The 13,359-nt window shown below is 46.3% G+C and overlaps 1 protein-coding gene across 4 annotated transcripts in view; it reads left to right on the top strand.

Moving 5' to 3' along the window:
* Positions 1-13,359, top strand: part of ELFN1 (extracellular leucine rich repeat and fibronectin type III domain containing 1) — a 103,047-nt gene that overhangs the window by 47,247 nt on the left and 42,441 nt on the right. For all 4 annotated transcript variants that reach the window (XM_074552549.1, XM_074552547.1, XM_074552546.1 and 1 more), the window contains one exon: positions 10,010-10,143. The gene's annotated coding sequence lies outside the window, so the exon portion shown is untranslated. The remainder of the gene's footprint in view (positions 1-10,009; positions 10,144-13,359) is intronic.

Below are 13,359 nucleotides of genomic sequence, written 5' to 3'. Positions count from 1 at the left end.
GTGCTTGAAGCAGGAAGGAAAAGAGAAAACAAGTTGAAAAGGAGAAACCCAGCATTGGTATCTGTCCTGCTGGACTGTCGTATTGTTAAGTGAACCTGTTCAATTCACAGGAGGGTAATTTATATCACTTAGGCTCCAAGAATCCTGTGTGTTCCATGTTTCTGGATAGACAGATGGATGCTCCCTTCACATGTCCGAGTTACTTTTGGTATCACACCGTGAACTGAAGGTCTTGCTCTGCCTTGTCTTGAACACGCTGCCATGAGCACCGTGAATAGCCTGTTAAATATGGATGATCCATCTTGATTTTCCAGATGAGTCAAGAAAAAATACTGGGAATGTTTTTTGACAGGTGTAAGCCAGTTGGTGTAGAGAGCTGAAGCCTCCAGGGCATTTCCCTGGCCCCCAAGGAACCCTTTGGCTTCCAGCCATGGGCTTTTTGTCATCAGCTGCATCCTGTTCCTGGCAGCAGCTCGCCCCAGCAAAGTGCACAAATCTCTCTCCTGGTGAATTAGCACTCACAACTATTAATTTCATCCCCACTCTTCCTCCACATTTGTTGGCTTTGGAGAAGGGTCCTGAGATACTTTTTGCAATTTGTGTGCCCCGCTCAGAACCAGTTGCAAACTTTTCCTGTATATGGATGGCAGTCTGGCCTTCCTCTAGTGACTTCTCTTGCCATTTAGGTCCCTATTTGATTTTCTCATGTTGATCTTTGAAATGGCACTATCTGGTTTTCCTGTAGAGTTCCTGAATCCTGACTCCTGGATTTTGCACAAATAACCTGCCCCATGTTATATGGCAGGAGTGGAATCTGGAGAGGTTTTGGCAGGATGGCTCTAAGAGGTGGCTGCAATGTCTCTAAGATCTAAAACCTGAGCTGGCACTAAGAGCTTGGTCTTCTGAGAGGACTAAAATTGGCTCCCACTGAAGTAATGGAAGGTAATAATCTCATTTATTTATGGAAGACTTATAGCAAGAAGCCTCCTAGAACACAGTAGGATTATTTTTGCAGTATGGGTCATTAGCACTGACCCTGGACTATGGCAAAACAGAGACATGAAACCTGCTGTTTCCAAATAGCTCTCAAGGTTGTAAGGAAACCCTTAAAATTGCAAGACATGGCTATTCAAGACTGGGAAGATGAGTAGAAGGATACAGGTGGCGTCTCCAAAATAAATTGGTGATTTGTAAAAGTTTGGAATTGCTAATCTCAGGAAAACCCAAGCTCAGTAAAAGGCTTGGTCTTTTAGGAAGACTACATGTAGTTGAGAGACCAGTCCCTGCTTTCCTCCTAGGACTGCAAAATTACACCTTTCAGGTCACACTTAAAAAGCAATTGGATGTAATCTGTACCTTGTGCATGACATAAAAGAACTAGATGAGATAATCAGGCACCAGCGTGCCCTCAGGTCTTTTTTAAATACTGAGATCACTCCAGGGTATGCTTGTGATGATTTCCCCTCCTCCATCTCCTGTCTGCTGAGGGAGCTGCTTCTCTTGTGTCTGTTCAGTGAAGGTATTGGCCAATTCCTCCCAACCTGCCACCATTATTGGCACAACTTGAGTTGTCTTTGGTGGAGCACTCCCTGTTTCAGCACTAGAAAGGTGAAGTGTCTAGGCCAAGTTCATCATCCAGGCTCCACAGTCACTGGAGAAAGTTGAACACCTCCAGTGTGTAATTCATCCCATCCAAAAATAGATGTTTAAGACAGGAAGAATGAATCACTCTCTGGGGGCTGGTGCATGTCTCTCTGTTCACTGATGATAAAAGAAGTCTAGACAATTACCTTAACCTAGACATCCAGCTGTAAGACACCTTCAGCTGCGTGAGATCGAGCCGTGCTTTCAGGTCCCTAAGGACTGATTTCCACCCCCCTGTTCAAATGGGAAGTAGTTTTCTGATTTCACAGCAGCTTTCTAGCTGAAGTCACTGACAATCAGAATCTCAGTGAGCCACATATGGCAGTTTTACCATAACTGAATAGCTTTTAAATGAAAGAGTTTTTTACCCTCAGTCCCATCTGGGAGTTATCCATGAGGAGTTGATGGTGTTTTGAGGAAAATTTCTTTCTGTTACTTGCTGAACCATTGCCACCATTAAATATTGCTGCATAATTTCCTCCCAAGGAGTCTGTTACATGTAGATAATATTCAAAATGTGGTCCCCATTGATTACTTTGATTGAACACACGATGTTCTCCATGAGCAGGAGCACAGCTCTTCAGATGGTGCTTGCAGACACTCTTATTTGTGAGTTCATTTCTCATGGTCTGAAATTCATCTCTTATCTTCTCTCTTGCCTTCCCATGAGCTCATTTGTTAAAGTATTTGGGGAAAGGCAGACAGGGAAAGGCAATGGCTGACTGCAGAAGACAACAAAGCACCAAGATCATCAGGAGCATCCACAAAGCCCTGGAGAAGGAACCCACAGTGGAGGCAGCTGTGAGGAAGGAAAGCCTCCAGCACTGGACAACCAAAGAGCTGGAGCTGACAGTTCCCAGTCCACCTCTGCAGTTCCTCACTCCCCACCTTGCCCCACGGAGGTGACCAGTGCAGCAGCAAAGCCGGCAGAGCAATCCAGGGTTCTGAGATATTGGGTGCTCCCCTTTTCAGCCCAGCACTTAGAGCAAAGCCACCTTCAGCTGGTGTTCCCATGGAGAGACCAGGGAGCAGGGGCCAGCACAGCCCAGCTCCAGCCCTGCCTGGTTGTCCTTGCTCCCAGAACTGTGATTCCTGTTGCCACTGATTGCAGAGCAGATAGCTGCGGATGATGAGGATGATGATGTCTCCAAGGGGATGAAGGGTTCCCTGGCAGAGGAGGGCAGATGAGAACTGATGGAGAGGAAACTTTAGGGTGCCAATCAGTGATCCTAAAGCTTCCATCCCAGACAGGTTAAAAGGTTTGGAAACTACACAGCTTTGGCATCTCTGCAGAGAAGAACATCTCAGCTCGCCTTCAAATATGTGAAGATTTAATTCCTTTGACTTTCACTTTTAGATTACTTTTTTCCCCTTGCTCTTTTAAAAGTTCAATTCAACATGGAAGAGCAGTCTGCAAGGAAAATACTTGGAAAACACATTGACCAATATAGTTAATGGAAAACGTTCCTTTTTTCAAGATGTGTTTTGTCTCTCTTTTTTGGAAGATGGGAGGAAGCTTGGATGAAGCCTGAAATGTTTGCGGTTCTTTTGCTTGTTTGTTTTGATGGTTTTGTTTTGTTTTGTTTTTGTTGTTTGCATGTGTATATGAAATTTCTAGTTGCCAGAAGAAACAATTTGCCCAGTGATGTTGCAGGTGCCTCTTTGCTCCCCCTGCCAAGACACCTGCCCACTGCTGCCTGCAGGAGCCCAAGCCGAAGCAGGGGATGTTTCTCTCAGGGAGTTCCCTGCTTCATCCCTGCTGCGTCAGAGCTGAACACATCCTGCCAAGACTCAAGCAAAACATTCCAGAAAAGGTTGAGATATTCACCGAGCTCAAAGTTACAGTACAAGAAGTTCCCTGGAGCAAAAGCAGAGCTGCGAGACACCGTCACAGCGCGGCGCTCCCCCAGCCCGGCAGGCACCACGCCGTACCAGACAAACTCCTCCAGATAGGATCCAGGCAGAGATGTTTGCTTAACACAGCAGCTCTTTGAAACGGCAAATAAATGGACAGTGAAGCTACACAGACGTGTCACTGTGCAGCGATTTCCGTTTAGCATTTGCGTTTAGTGCCAGGAAAGCCTGACTCATGAATATGAAATCAGAAGGAAAGGAAGAAAGCAGTTGTTCATTATTAGAGCTTCGAATTGGGCATGTGGTGGGAATTAGCATTGAAAAACATGCAGGTTAAAAAGAGAGGGGCTGGCTCTGGTGGTCCAGGAGGCTTGAAGAGCCTGGCTCTTCAACCAGGGGATGTGCTTTTGTGAGGGCCTCTCTTCTCTCAGGCTTTGCCCATGGGGAGTTGCTGCTGAAGAAGAGCTCAGGGTTACCATGATGAGGTTCTTGCTCATTTTGAAGAGGGGAAAAGCAAGTCCTGAATATTTTTGGAAATCCTCCAAATTTACCTTGAGGTAATGGTGAGGAAAGGCTGGAAGAAGATCCTCTTAATTACTAGAAATAAGAGAAATAAATGAGAGGAACCTCCAAAAAACCAGATCAACCTCAGATAGAAATCCTGAGGTCCCTAAAGGAAGCTCGCCTTTAATTGAGACTCAGTGGAGTAAAAATGAAGGAAACCACAGCACTCATGCTTCTGCAGGTGAGGTTCCTGTTTCTGCTCCTCACTTGCATTCTAGAGCTGAGAAAAGCCTCTGTGAGCCTGGGATGAGCCTGGCTACCTTCAACACAAGCTATCAACCTTCTTTCTGCACATATTTCACCTTGAGAGAGATGAGCTTGTTCTGCCAAGGAGACATGTGGGTCAGAATCAGAATGTCCTGAGTTGGAAGGGGTCCAGAAGGGTCACTGAGTCCAGCTCCTGGCCCTACACAAGACAACCAACCCCAAGAACCACACCAGGCACCTGAGAGCCATCCAAACTTTCCTTGAACTCTGGTAGGCTTGGTGCTTCAACCACTTCCCTGGGGAGCCTGTTCCAGTGCCCAAACACCCTCTGGGTAAAGAATCTTTTCCTAATGTCTCTAAGAAGAGTGATGCTATTGCAGCAAATATTTTTGATGGTGCTGGGAAGGAAGAAGCAAATAAAGACGTTGCTGCAGGGTGGCAAGGGCTTGTTTTCCAAAGCAGGTCCTTGCCTCAAACCCTGGGAGCAGCTCAAGGCAGCAAGGAAGTGTGTCATCCCCTCCAGTGCCTTCATCTGAAGCAGCCCAGCTGTGTTCTCTAAGTACCCCTCCTTTTCCTTGCATTTTGGTAATTCCAGTGCCCTTAAAATGAGACAAGAGCTGATCTGTCAGTGTGGGGCACAGCAGCTCACAGTAATAGTGATATAGGAAAAACATTTGGCTGATACCCCTGGCCTGGAGGATGCAAGGTGCCAGGCAGGAGGTTGGACAATGGGCTGGGTGGGCAAGTGCCCACAGGACCAGACAGATCTGCCAGGGTGCTCCTCGCCCAATTTTCCCCCTCTGCCCTCAGTGACAGCACTGGGTCATGGCTGTTTGCAAAGCCAGGCTTTGCCCCAAGGCCAGGCCATGGGAAGCTGCTGGCAGGGCTCTGCTCCACCCCATGCAGCCATGACGGTTTCAGAGAGTCGTTAGTTTGATGTGAATAATTAAAATACCTGCTGTGCTTCTAAATAGTTCAGATCCAGCCTCGGAGCTGCATGTGTGAGCCATGTCTGCTGTCTTTGGAGGAGGTCAGAGGAAAGAGGAGGGCTGATATCTAGTGGAAAATTCAGGGCTTGATGCTGCTTCTGGCAGGAGGAGGGATGGTGCTGGCAGCCTCCAGAGGGATGCAGGCAGTCCCTGCTCCTGAGGGAGGCTGACACAGCTCTCCTTGTTGATGAACAGACATCACAGCACACAACTCTCCAAAGTCTCCTCTCTGCCAAAAATCTGAGCATCACTGCAGCTCAGCACCCACCCCTCCAACTGCCCCAGGGCTCTCATGCTGGTTCAGCTCTCCCAACCTGTGGGATGAGGATGTGGAGCAGGGGAACAGGGACAACCCCACAGCCTTGGGGCTCCATCAGCACTGGCAGCGTGGGGCCCCTCAGCTGAGCACACACAGGTGGGCTCTGGGGAGGATGCACTGCCTTTTGTAAAGATTTCCCCAAGATATCAATTAGACAATGAAATCAAAACAGTTTCTGCATGAACAACTAACAAAGAGCTCCCTGCAGTCTCCCAGCAGCCGGACTCCTCCTGTTCCTCCCCCCAGCTGCCAGGGTTTGTATCAGAATAGCACTGAAGGGCCCATGCCCCAGCATGGAGGAACTTCATTGAACAGGGGAGGATATCAAACACTGTGGCTGTGTCAGTGATGCTGGAGCATGGAGCTGTAAATCATCTCTTCTCATGAAAAAAAATGGGTTTCTGGGCAGGGGATGGAGGGAAAAATGACATTCCCCATGAGTTAGTTTCAGATTGAATTAAACCATTGTTTGAACATAGAGCTATATCTTTTATATATATATGTATTTATATCTATTTTTCTGTGGAGACCCTGGACAATTCCAATTTGGGGTCGCTGTGCAGTGAATTTTTTCCCCCTCTTTTTTTTTTGGTTCAACCAATGAACCAAAAAATTGGTTATTTTCACAGCTTTTCCATTATTACCTCGGGGGCAGGTAAAAGCAAAGTTTTTCGAGAGAGGGAAAAAAAGTCTGTTTAAGAATTGGCATGGTGAGAAACAGAGAGAGCTGTGTGCTGACAACTTTGTAACAGTGTGTGAACATCATCCTGATGTTTGGTGCATTCCCTGGTCCCATGGGGGGAGTGGGAGCTGCCACCTGCTCCCCTTTCCTGTGGCCCTTTGCCCATGAAAGGCCAGGGCTCCTGAGCTGAAGATCTGCAAATTAATCTTCTTCTCCCCCACTGCAGAACGTTATCCATCTAAATATTTCCTTTAATTTAGAGCCATGTAGAGTTTGAAAAGCCCTTCAAGTTCACTTGGGCTGATGAATTGGTAATTGAGTGTACCTGGATGTCAGTGCCTCTCTCTGCATTTGTATCAGTCCGTGTTTGTTTTCTCCAGCTGTAAATCACTCAGAACTTGGAGAGGCTTTTATCAAATCCTGCTAGGAGCCAGCCTCTCTCCCTTTCACAAACACATTGCTAATGCCACGTGGAACCCACTGGCTTTGCTGTTCATTTAAAAACAATGAGGATGGTATTAAATGGGAAGGAAAAAATCCTTAGCAACAAGGGAGAAGGAGGAGGAAAAGAATTGCTCCTGTCTCTCTGGAGTTTGCTCCTTTGGACTAATGTCTGTCCCATTGATCTCCTAATATGCTCTGCTTTGAGAGCCTGAGTTATTGCTCCACACTCCCTTATCCCCCTGGGTGTTACAGCACACTTTGTTCTCAGCTTCTTCTCCCAGCCTTGGTCCAGCCTCACCAGTGCTTCCACCTCCTGGGCTGCTCACCTGTGCCCCTTCCTCCACAGTCCTGGCCAGCACTGGGCACGGAAAAATTATTCACTGAAAGAATAACAAAGTACTGGAATGCTCTCCCCAGGAAGGTGTTGGAATCACCATCTCTGGATGTGTTTAAAAAAAGACTGGACATGGCACTTGGTGCTGTAGTCTGGTTGAGGTGTTAGGGCAGAGGTTGGACTCGATGATCTTAGAGGTCTCTTCCAAAAAGGGTTTAAGGGAGTCAGGGTCATCATCTAAAGGTCTCCAGGTTCTCCACTGTGTCCTTGGTGAATAGCTCTCCAGTGGCTTTGACAATACTTGGCTCTCCCCATCAGTTACAGAGGCTGGCTCCCTTCCCACATTGCCCATATCCATGGCTCAGCCCAGTAAATGTGCTCCAGCACTGACAGATTTGGCAAAAGGGAATTTCAAACAAGAGAGGTAACAGTCCTGATTCGCATTTCTTGGAGCTCCTCTGATCCCTCACCCAATGGAAGAATGGAGGAACAGCACCACGTGTCTGGCGGAACCCATCCACCCAGCCTGTGCTTGATTGCAGATTTTTCAATGAACTGTAACGTTGCTGTTTGCTCAGTGGAAAAAAACCAGCAAGTTATATCCATTGAAAAAGAAATGTGAGGACTTTGCAATCTGTGTGTGAATGTTTCCTGAGCATAAAATGAGGTGAAGTTTGCCAAATGATTTTTCTTTAGAAATTGTTCATTCAGCTCTAATTGCTTGGGTCTAACTGTTCTTAGAAGGACTGTGTGACATCTTTGGAACATGCAGTTAAGGTCAGAAGAGTGTTGGTAGAAATTACTTAATGTTAAGTCAAGATTTTATTTGGGTGTAACAGGGCTGTTCCCTCTTAGCTTAGAGAGAGCAGTAAATGATGTTGCCCTGTTAGTAAATGATGCCAGTCCAGTTAGCTAATGGAGGGTGAGTGGTGCCTTATTGACTCCCACTTTCTCTGTGGAAGGAGTAATTAAATTCACCTGCAGAATCCCCATCTTCTCATGCGTGGCAGTGTGCAACTTCCCTGCATCTCTGCTAACTAGATTAGAGATTACTCATGCTGATGAGAAAGCACCAGCTAGAAAGGCTCTGGCCTGGCTTTCAGATCCCAGCTGTTATTTGCAGGACTTATGCTTAGGAAAAGCATCCCTTTCTTTTGTTTTGCTTCTACCCTGACAAACTTTGTCTGGAAACCCAGAGGAATAAGCACCAGGAGCCCCACTGTCTGTCTTCCAGCAGCATTTTCTGAAATGGAACAGCACTTTAAAGTCTCGCCAGCTCAACCTTTCACTTCACAGAATATGTGCCTGTCTCTAAAATACCAGCTTATTTTTCCTTACCCCCATAATATTCCCATCCAGCATTCACTCTCCTGGAAATCACCAATCCAGTGTTCACCTACTTGCATTCAAACACCTGTCATTGTTCTTGTGCTACTGCTCTTCTCCTTCCAATTTAGAGATTATATTTCATAACTGACCTCCAACTACCCACTGCCTCCCCGTGACACCTCACCCTTGTCTGCCTGATTGATTAGTCTATTATGCTCTGCACTCTTCCTGATGGCTTACAGATTGCCCAGTATCTGTCACAGGCTTCCTTTTGTTCTCTAATATTCTTGGAGTTTTGGAACACCCTCCGGCTGCCATTCTCTCTCCGTAGTCCCTGGCCACCACCTGCCTCTCTTATGAATGTCTAGTTTGGAAAAAATGACAAGAAATCTTTTGCAAAATAAACCCCTACCTGCTGTGAGTTCACACATAGGCTGGTAAAACACACTTCTAAGACACTGTCATTTTCAATGGGGCTCTTTATTTTCTTTGCACAATTTGGAGGTATAAAAATGTCATTAGATCAGGCTGTGATCAGTGACATGGCTTGGAGGGCAGCTTTCCCCAGGAAATTTCCTCACCTGCATAAGTAAATGAAGTGACAGAGAGGGAGCAATGTTGTTTTTAAAGATGTGGGGGGTAGGAGGATTCTGTGTCTGCTAGGGGAGAGGTCTGGGACGTGTCCCAGATCCATCCATCTCCCTGTGCCTGCCAGAGGTTGTCCAGCTCTCTGATATTGTTCCAGGCTTGTCCCAGCTCTGTCCATCACTCTGACATTTAATTAACTGCCCCATTCTCCTGGATCTTGCACAGGATTTGTGTTGTCTTTCTGAAACACCTCTTAGGTCATGTCGGAATATTACCAACAAGAGGAGTAACAAAATGGTTGTCACCAATATTGCTATTATTGTTACTGTGCAGATGATAATAAAAGAAGACATTGGATATCACAAAGATGAGTACTGTTACCCTCAGTGTCACTTCTTCTTGCTGTACTGGTTGTTTGGCATCATGGGTGAGCAGGAGCTGACAGCAGTGGGAAGCAGAGAGAGCCCTGGCCAGCCAGGCGTCCAAAAGTAACAGAAAAGCAGTGAAGGTGTGGGAGCTGACCACTGAGAAAAATAAAATCAGACTTAAGATATCAAAATACATTTATGAGACCTATCTTCAGGAGTAACAGGGATTATTAAACTTATTAAAGGCTGCATGTGCTGGGTGGCTGGTGCTGGTGGTGGCAGTGGCTCCTCACTCCTCCAGGAGCTCTGCATTGATGTTTTGCACCATCTGCCCTGGCCATGCCCAGAGCTATCCTTCTTCCCTGCATCTCTTTCCATCCTTGTTTGGCATTTGTCCCATTCTTTTTACTTCAGTCCCAGGTTCCCTTCCAGCATTTCTCACAGTCCCAAATCCACTGGCAAGTGGATTTCTTTTCCCTTTGAGTTACTCTGTTGAGCAGCTGCTCTCATTTGGACCTCCCTGTGCTCTTCATCCCCTTCACCTCTGGTTCCTCTGTCTCTGTGTTTGATCCATGGCTTAAGCAGCTGTTCTGTCCCTGAGATGGCTTGGTATTAATCAAGCCATCAATCAATCTTTTATCCCCTTTGCTGAAACTCCCTCTTATGCTTTCTCTTTTCTCCTTGCAGGTTAAACACTGGGTTTGGTGACCACCCGTGAGATCCTGAATGCCGTGTCCAGCGAGCCTCCCAGCCCCTGAGGACAACAACTAGGAGACATCCAGGGCTGTGGCTGGGACCTGCAGTGACACACGGGCTCAGAGGTGAGGGGTGGCATCTCTGGGGTGAGAGGAGGAGCTGCCTGTGGGAGAGAGCCAGCAGGGATGGAGCAGGTCCCTCTGGAGAGGGCTGAGTGCTGGGAAGTCCTCCCGGGGTGGATGGGGAAGGGGAGCCTCTGGCACTCATTCCCAGCAGGAAAGAATGGGACAGGGCTGTGTTTCACACTGCTGATCATGGGGGGGTTCCTGGTGGGGCTCTTCTCCAAGTCTGACCTTCCTGGGGAATCCCTGAGCTGCACTCCTGAAAGCGTGGCAGCAGTGAGACTTATCATGGTTGCATGTTTGATTTTTATTTTTTTTAAGATTGAGTTCACATTCTTCTTTTGAGGTTTAGGGAATAAAGAAAAAGCACATTATTTCTCCCCTGCAGATGAGAAGTGCAGTGCGTGCCTCCATCCCAGCTTCTACAAAATTGTGTTTTACAAAGCAGAAAAAGAATATCAGGTTCATGTTGGAGCTGTAGCTCAGTTTTCTAAGACCAGATTTTGCCCCCTGTTCCCTGTTCAAATGACTAGCTGTGCTGGGCACTTTGAAATTTTCTCTCTCTTTCTCATCTCCACCTTGACATTATGAAAAGAGTTTTCATCAATCCATTGAAAGAAGGAGATAACTTTTGTATAAAAGTGCACGGTTGACAGGGTTGAGTTTTTTGGGTAGTGTGTAATTTTTTTTTTTACACTGTTATTATTTAAAAGATGCTTTCTAAGAGGACAAAAGGGAATAGCTTAATGGAAACAAATTTCTGTAGCAAAATGTGCAGCTGGATAAAAAAAGATTATTTCTGTTATTGCTTGGTTAGACATGTGAATTTTGAATTTGAGTACAAAAGGTGCTAAAAAGTGTGCCTTAACTTCTCTTCAGTGTGCTGTTGAGATTGAAAAGAATAATTTTTGGAGAAAAAACTTTTCTCTGAGCCTCTATTTCCAGCATTGTCAAATCTTTAGCAGTGGCCTTTTCCCACAGCTATTATCATGTTTTCACCTTTTCTTCTTCCACCTCATTTGTCCGTTTTTGAAGAAAATGTAGCGCTGGTGAAAGGCAGGCAGGGCTGTGGGCTGGCACTGATCTGGAAGGGAGGGACAGCAGGGCTGGAGGCTCACAGGCATGTCTGGAAGCCAAACCAGAGATGCAGTCCCAGGGAAAGATGGACAGCCTGGCCTGGGGGAAGTAATTTTGAAAGCATCTACAAGCCTACAGCCCTTAAGACCACCTTTCCAAAATGACTTTTAAGCAATTAGGAACCTCAGCATCAATGAAGATAAGCAGAGCTTAGGTGCTCAGGTCCCTTGGGGCAGACACAAATATCTCAGCAATGCAGACAGATAGACAGTTTGCCTGTCCAGATGGATCCAGACCCAGAGCCAGGCAATAAATTACAAATATAAGTGCCAAAACAGCAGGCTTGGGACACAAAGGATAAAAGACAGTTGTGTTATTTGAGCTGATAAGCTCTACATCTCGTCTGGAAGATGCTGGCATCAAAGGCTCCTGCAGGGATTTCACAATGGAGTGTTACACCATCCAGCACTGAGTTACCTAAGATGTAAAATGGGCCTTGCAGAGAAAGCTTCATGCCTGCCACAAAGGAGCAGAATTAGAGTTTGTTTTGAGGACTATTAGGCTGAATAATCTGGGATTGATCTCCATGGACATTGTGAGATATTGCTCCCAACAGAGCAATGATTGCCATTAGTGTCTCAGCTCCCTGCCTTCTTCCTCCTTTTCTCTCCAGCCTTTGTAAGGGTCAAGCGCTTCCCAGGCAGCATGAACAATATTTCCTCCTTTTCTGGTAATCATTGTCCCTTCTATTCATTCCTCAGAAGCCTTTTCACAAGCAAGAGGTATTTTCAAGGGTTGTAAGCATTCATCTCAATGCACATTTTTATGCCTATTCTCCTTGGAAGAGCTGGAGGACTAGTTAACTTTATTAGAGCAAATGAAAGGAGTTTATGGAGGTAGCCTTGTGCAGGAGGTCAGGGAGCTGGAGAGGAGAGACCTCTGAGGCTGCTGTGGAATTTCTTGCAGGAGCTGAAAAGCAGCTTTTGCTGTTTAGATTGGTGCTGCTCTTCCTTGCATTGTGCTGGCTCCTTTTCCAGCACTGAATGCTGAGATCTCCTGCATGGTCCCATCACTGGTCCAGCTAAGAGGGCTTAGGAGCAGTGACAGCTGTAAGTACCTTGGATTGGCAAGCCTGGAGGTAGCCAGGCTCACTGCACCGGGCAGGAGGTGCCCAGGGGGCTCTGGTGAAGGTTCCTACCATGTGGAACCCCAGCCTGTGGCATTCATGTTTTCTGAAAAATCCCTTCACCCAGGATTTTTCTCCTGGCGATCTGAGAAGCCTAAGAGAAAAAGGAAAACAATAATTATCTGATATGCTTCTCCTGTGTTTTGCTCCTTTGGAATGTGTTTGGAGATTGTTTATCAACAGGTGATTGTTTCATTGGTTTTCTGTGAATTATTTTGACTCTTTGGCCAATCAGTGCCAAGCTGTGTCAGGACTCTAGAGAGAGTCACAAGTTTTCATTATTATCTTTTAGCCTTCTGTAAGTATTCTTTCTGTATTCTCTAGTATAGTTTATATAGCATTATTTAATATTATATAGTATCATAAAATAATAAATTAGCCTTCTGAGAACATGGAATCAGATTTGTCACTCCTTCCTTCCTTCATCTGGGGGGAACCCAAATACAACACCAGCCAGCCCATCCCAGGCCACACCCGACTGTGCAAACCCTTCTCCAAGCAGCCTCATGCAGTGAGGAGATGACTAAAACCTGTCTCCTGGGCAATTCACTTCATTCATCAATTAAATTGTTTGCTGTGAACGCTTTGGCCCCATCCAGCTCCAGGATTTCAGCCTTGTAATTTTGCTGGCAGAGGACAGCGGTGCCATGTCCGTGAAATCTGCCTGCCAACTGCTTCCCCTGCTAAGCATTTTCTAGGCTAACGATCCCAAAATCCTTGCCAGCAGCCCCAGCTCTGTCCCTTTCAGGGCAAGGCACTCATTTAAACGTGAGCACATCTAAATGACTCCATCTGCTAAGTGACGTTGGTAAAGAAAAGATTATAGCAGGAGTTAGTGCAGTGTCCTGGGGTTGCAACCCTCTTATAAAATGGGCTGGGAGAACAAGGGGACTGTGAGGAGCTGAGGCCCAAAACCACCTGGGTGTCTGTCAGCTTGATTTATTTTCTTGCTCATT

The sequence above is a fragment of the Zonotrichia albicollis genome, chromosome 16 (assembly GCF_047830755.1).
Source record: "Zonotrichia albicollis isolate bZonAlb1 chromosome 16, bZonAlb1.hap1, whole genome shotgun sequence".
Taxonomy (NCBI): Eukaryota; Metazoa; Chordata; class Aves; order Passeriformes; family Passerellidae; genus Zonotrichia; species Zonotrichia albicollis.
The sequence above is the reverse complement of the archived record's forward strand: the minus strand, read 5'-3'. Positions and strand labels throughout refer to the sequence as shown.